Source organism: Rhipicephalus microplus, chromosome X (assembly GCF_043290135.1).
Source record: "Rhipicephalus microplus isolate Deutch F79 chromosome X, USDA_Rmic, whole genome shotgun sequence".
Taxonomy (NCBI): Eukaryota; Metazoa; Arthropoda; class Arachnida; order Ixodida; family Ixodidae; genus Rhipicephalus; species Rhipicephalus microplus.
Window position 1 is genome coordinate 331,659,954 of NC_134710.1, and position 6,655 is coordinate 331,666,608.

Consider the following 6,655-nt stretch of genomic DNA (forward strand, 5'->3'; position numbering starts at 1 on the left):
CCGGGCCGAGACGGCCGTCTCGCTTATACTTATACACGGGAAGCGCAGTAACCACCGGCACAGCACGGCGGCTCTCCCGCGACTTCGAGAATGCCCGAGAACACGCGGCACCTCGAGCGAGCCAGACGCTATTACACGGCGACCGCGGCGCGCGCCTCTAAATTTCTTATTAGGACCCCCATGAAAAGTTTACGGCTAGACAGAGCGCGCGCTTTCTCAGATTCTACGCACCAAAACGAACCAGCCGCTGCACATGCTGGCAGCTGGCGCAAATACCGGCAACTGGGGAAGGGACGGCGGCTTCAAGCAGGAGAAAAGGTTAAGAAGGGGAAGCAGTACATGCGTCGCGGATCACGGCGTGCCAGTGTATAGCCAGCCAGGCTGCGCACCGCCGTAGAATAGGCTTGGGCGTCAATCAGGTGCCAATCCAAGCGTGTACGGCACGGTGGGCCCACTGCTAAGCTCCAGAGTCGCCCTATTTTTCGGCGTATTAGCTCCTTTCAACTTCGCTTACCCTCTCTCGTAGTAGAGTTTCTGCGATGGGCGCGCAATATGCGGTCCACATATTAGTGGTGCGCTGGTGCTTCGGGAAGAGTGAAAGTCGAATATTTTCGAACCGCGCTGCTGCCCCAGTTTATCGGTTTCTAATATTTAAACGAATAAACTAATATTTAAACTTGGTATTTGGAGCGCGAAACGTGGAAAATATTAGTGGAAATTTTTGAAACATACGTACACACACGCACGCGCACAAAAAAAAGAGCCAGGCGCGTGCCTGTATACACTCGCACAAAAAAAGCCCCCCAAGAGGGAGAAGTACAAACAAAGAAATGAGTAAACATTGGAGCCTTGCTGATAAAAAGAAAGAAGAAAATGCCATGCACATCTTATATAAAATTAAGAGAGGAACTTCTAGACATGCCTCGCTGTTAGAGCAATATTAAACATAGACACAAACTTCCGGAGGGACGCACTGAATCAGAAAGAATAGGGATATCTATAGCTGACGCACACTGTGTTTATTCTTTGTGACATCTCTACATTTACGTATTCTACTTCCGTCTGCGTTAAATAGCCAACGAGACGATTCTCTTCTTAGCAATACCGCCACCTCCATTTTCTTTCTCGCTCTCAACGCAGGAGGAAAAATATTCCGCGGAGGCAAAAATATAAAAGAAGAAAATATGGCGAGGAATACAGTGTGCATGCCGTGTGCTCCACCATCACGCCTATAACATAATACGCGGAAAAGTTTCAGTGATCGGCGCAACTCGCGAGCTCGGGAAACAACACAGAAGTCAGTAAACTTATAAAAGGGACTTTTAGTGAGAGCTCTACATCACGCGTTGCAAGTAATGAATTGCTTGTAAAAAATTACACGCTCTTGTAACTTTGTAATGTAATCGATTATTTTTCCAAAGCGTAACATTCTAGTTAACTCGAATCGATTTCCTGATAGGTTGTTTATTGGTTCTCAATTACTTTTTTCTGGTAAGGTCAAGTTGGGACCGGATTTATACGGCAGCCGTCGTACTGAAAAAAAAAATAAGCATCGGGAAATGCTTTTTCAGAGGAGGGAAATGTCACGCGCGTTTCTTTACACTTACCCCCGTATTCAGAAACGCTTCTTGACATGAAATTGACTCAAGGGGGCGGAAACTTCATATACTTCCCATGTACTCGCTCTCGGCAGTGGCAGCGCCGCCTTAACAACTGGCGGTTGCCGGGCAATTTACTAGAAATAAATCACAAACACAAGATTTATTTCATAGCGTCACTGGTGTTGGAGGGAAAGGATAAAAAGTCAAGAGGAAGAGGGTTGCCACGGAGGCCCTCCTTTCCCACTTCGCAGGCAAGAGTAATATGCTCGTGCCTTCTGTCAGGTCCCCTGGCCGCCTGGGCGATGCGGCCATAAAGCTTTGTTAATCTTTATTTTTTTATTTTTGCTCATGTTTTTTAAGAGGCGAGAGTTAAGCTGACTGATTTCTCAGTAATACGAAACTCAATAGACACAAACAAAATGCACTTTTGATTGCACGTTTGTTAAAAAAAAGGATACATACGCATAGTACTGAAGAGTCAATCTATAAATGTAGCTTTATTCTACAACTGACATATGGGCATAATGAGCAGATGTTGAGCCCAGATTATTCAAACCAGTGCGAAAATTATCAGTAATGGTGAGTAGGACACGTTGTATTAGACTCAAACAGGTTTGTTATGACGGCGCGCATAGTTTTCTTACATAACTTGCTTACCAAACGAGACTGAAGTTCAAAGGCACGGAGAGGCTTGAAGTGATCGGAAGTTTTTCAAGAACTTGAGAACGTCGCTTGAAGCAGTGTTTCGGCAAGATGGCTTGTCTTCGTCAGGGCAACAGCGTTGCCTTGACGAAGAAAAGCTCGCTTATCAAAACATTAGCTTCACGACATTCTGTGTAATAACTATAAGAAGTATTTAGTCCATCAGGTGTATTTGAGTGGTACTATTAGAAGTAAAGACTCACAAATCTTGAAACCACTGCTACAAGATTGTCATGAGCAAGATGCAGCCTATATATAATTAGGTGACATTATTGGAATTACATGCTAAAAGTGAAAGAAACGAAAACTATGTAGTCGAGCTAACTCAAATTCAAAGCTTTCAAATAATGCAATTTCCCGAGAGTAGCTTGGCTGCCGTATTAACCAATTAGTCAAGCGACACTGCACTTCTGTCAGTCCAGTCAGGCTTGCAGCAAACTGGGTTTTCTCATATTAAATTATGCAAATTCAAAACCTACTCAAATAATGGGTCCAAATTATTTTGCTTTACCATTACCTTTAAGGTATGCACTGAAAAACTTTCGCGGAACTAGAAATCTCCTGGTTACTAACCACAGAGCCGCGAAAACGTATGTTTCCTGATCAAGTGATCTTCGACGAATGTATAATTTACTTGTTTACTGTAGCTCACTGTGGCTTCCGTTCTCTTGCTGACACAACTTGCTCTCTTTATCTTTCCCGCTATAGTTGACACGCCAACCAAGCGCGATAACTGAGCCCGATCCAACTTCTAATATCGCTGAGCGAGGGGCGAGAAGGAGCGGAGGCAAGCGCTACAAACGCAATTGCCCACTGTAAAAAAAATATCCGTGTGTCAACGTCGAAACTGACAGCAAAAACCACAGGCTGTATTTCGTTTCTCAAAAAATGCCGAAAGTGGACGTATAACAACATTCTGATGCTGAGTTTTTAATAGAGGGCGAGGAAGACCGTAAATGGGCACACCTAGTTTGCGTTTCTGTGTTCATTTCATAAAAAAGAAGAACATTACGCCAAGTTGATGTCTTTTGTCACGTGGTGCGCTAGCATCCGGGAAGGCGGAAGCAACGCCATTGAGACCTATGGACTCGCCGGCGGCGGTTTTGTGGTTCTTGTTGGCGCGTAGCAATTCGTCATGTAATTGTTTTGGGTGCGGGGTTGTCAACGATGTCATCCCCACGTTCATGGAGAAAGCGACTGCGTGCTCTTGAAAAAGTATACATCGAGGCTCTGCCACTCCGTGGCGGTATATTGCCCACCGCTGCTGGCGGTCAATGATCCTGTCATCGCGACTGTTCCAGGCAAGTGTTCAACTTCTTTTTTGTCATGGGCGTTTGTTTATTGTGTAACGTGTTCTTACTGGATGTACTGGGACGTTTACTGCTAATTGAAATGTAGAAGCACCCGGTGGCCCCTCGGCACTATTGCTGGCTGCGGCGAACTTGGCGCTTTCTCCTCTTTCGCCGTCGTCGAACCTCCACAGGGCGACATGTTCGCGTGCGGTGCGCCTTGCGATAAATGTCTGCCGTTCATCCATACGTGCGTTCCTGTAAGTGTTGCACACTGACCAGACGGAGCTGCGTTGCTCACATTGTCTCATCTCAAAGCCTTTGACATTCGCCGTAAGGGGCACGCAGAAAATAAACGGGTGGGCGCGTCCCCCATGTATCCCGGCCACAGTCCGACGACAGGTGTAAGGTGCGAGACGCCTGCGTAGCGCTTTATTTTCGCCGATGCCGTCTCAAGGTTCCTTTTTTTATCCGATAGGCTATGTATTCTGGCGCTGCAGTCTGACTATTGCAGTCTCTCATACTCATATGAAGGATCTGGAACGTTAAACCCCACGAATCGAGCAAATCAATTATCATGCTTATGCCAGTCGTATACCTTTGTCATCTATTCACGTCACGTTATGCCGAAATTGGTGTATGTGAAATCAGCGAAACGCCCTCTAGTGCATTTATAATACGCGTGGCATGCAGTCATGCTCTTACATGACACGCATGTAATGATTTCCACGTGTGGGCCTGTCCCTTATGTTCGCCATAGAGTCATGGTATACTATACCAGTTTTGCTATATTTCATGTGAACAAAACCACCCCAGGAGCAGCAAGACATGTAAATCATGACATACATTCCATGATTTTCATGTATTGACTAGTCAGTTATCGTCATCATAGAGTCATGTTATGCCATACCAAATTTGGTATAGATTCCATATTCCAATCTGCCAGGAGGGCGAAAAGCCGTAGGCGGGTAGATAGATAGATAGATAGATAGATAGATAGATAGATAGATAGATAGATAGATAGATAGATAGATAGATAGATAGATAGATAGATAGATAGATAGATAGATAGATAGACAGACAGATAGATAGATAGATAGATAGATAGATAGATAGATAGATAGATAGATAGATAGATAGATAGATAGATAGATAGATAGATAGATAGATAGATAGATAGATAGATAGATAGATAGATAGATACGATCAAACTCGCTGAAGTTCCCTATGAAACGCTTTGCATTTAAAAAAATTGGCCCGAATGTCGACTGTAAATGTCGTCGAAAGACAATAGTCTTGCGCCTGAAGAGAGTGAACAAAACGTTTATTTGATGTTCTGCGCAAGAAAATCGGTGAACGATATTCTGAAGGCGCTGCGTAAAAATGCCTCGAGCGTGTAGCGGAGGCGAACAAGCGCATCTAGGTACGTTAGACCCGAGCGCCATCTGGCAGTTATCTTCGAAAAGGAAGGCGTGCGTGACCGCGGAGAAAGATACACGCCAGTTTTGGAGGTGATAAGCTGTAGAATGCAAAGCGACGGGCAGGTGCCATCACCGTGTCGTCGTAGCAAAGCATTGGAAACACCTTCTCGAGCATCATATCTCACTGTCAGCGCAGCGCGATAAACGCTACAGTCCTTAGAGTTACTTGTGTGTGCCTTTTCTCGTATAAAGACAGACATACAAAACATAGACGTGTTGTTATGGCACCTCAGATACTCGCACATTTTGCTTTTTTAATTGACAATCGCACAAATACGAATGCTAAACCTTGAGCAATATTGGTGGGTGCTGCGCATGGAATTAGCCGTTTAGTGCCGTTTGAGATATCGTTAGGGTGGACGAACAGACAACTGTACAGACAGACAAACAGACAGACAGACAAACCAAAATTTTTCCGTCAAAGATCCCCAAGAAAGACTATCGGCTTTAAAATAATATCAATTGGAATGAGACGGAAAACGAGAGGCAGCGAATCGATTGCCAGCACAAATTTCCGCACGTAGGAAGCACGAGCACCTCACGTGGCAGTCAACTTGCAAAGCATTTGAAGAAAACAGATAATCCTGCAGGGGTGTGGGGTAGTAAACTTGACAGCGAAACGCACCACCTTCCGTTCACCCTTGTTCGCTCGTTTCCAAACGTGCAGCGCGTGCGCGCGTAAAAAAAGGTCAGCCGGAAGGAGTGATAGCGGCCAGGAAGGGCCGGGCGCCTTTCAGCAGCGCACACCGCTGGTTGCCAACAATGGACGTTGGGCGACAGCGCTGCATTTAGTATCGCAGTCCTGAATGCCTGGATGGCTAAGCACGCGCTTTAACCCAACGGCCGCTTGAATGAAGAATGACGCCGGGCATATGTGACAAGCACTCGCATCGCGTCAGTGAAGTCAACTTTGCGAAACCTCAACAAAACAAATGAATGCGTCAAAACCGGCAAACAAGATGCCGGAAGGCGGTGAAATGGAAGAGGGGTGGGGAGTTGAAGTCACGAAAATGAGAGATGGGCACGAAATGAAAACATCGTATCACGCTGTGAGAGCGTTAACGCCTTAAAAGTGCAGCTGATAGAAAGAACACTGTACGCTTTTTTTCATTTAAAAAGTCTCTTGAGCTGGCGATTGTGTATAGGCTAACAAAACGAAAATTGTGTAAAGTGAGTACGCTGTTTTGATGACAACAGGAATGCTAACTCCCAAGGATTTAATATTTAATTAATGTCCCTAATGATGTATGTACATACAGGCCCTTTTGTCGGAACGCTACAATACGCTGACTATGTGTCGGTGGCATTAGCCCCGCCGCGGTGGTCTAGTGTCTAAGGTACTCGGCTGCTGACCCGCAGGGCGCGGGTTCGAATCCCGGCTGCGGCGGATGCATTTCCGAAGGAGGCGGAATTGTTGTAGGCCCATGTGCTCAGATTTGGGTGCACGTTAAAGAACCCCAGGTGGTCTAAATTTCCGGAGCCCTCCACTACGGCGTCTCTCATAATCATATAGTGGTTTTGGGACGTTAAACCCCACATATCAATCAATATGTGTCGGTGGCTAAAGGGCTATGGTTGAATT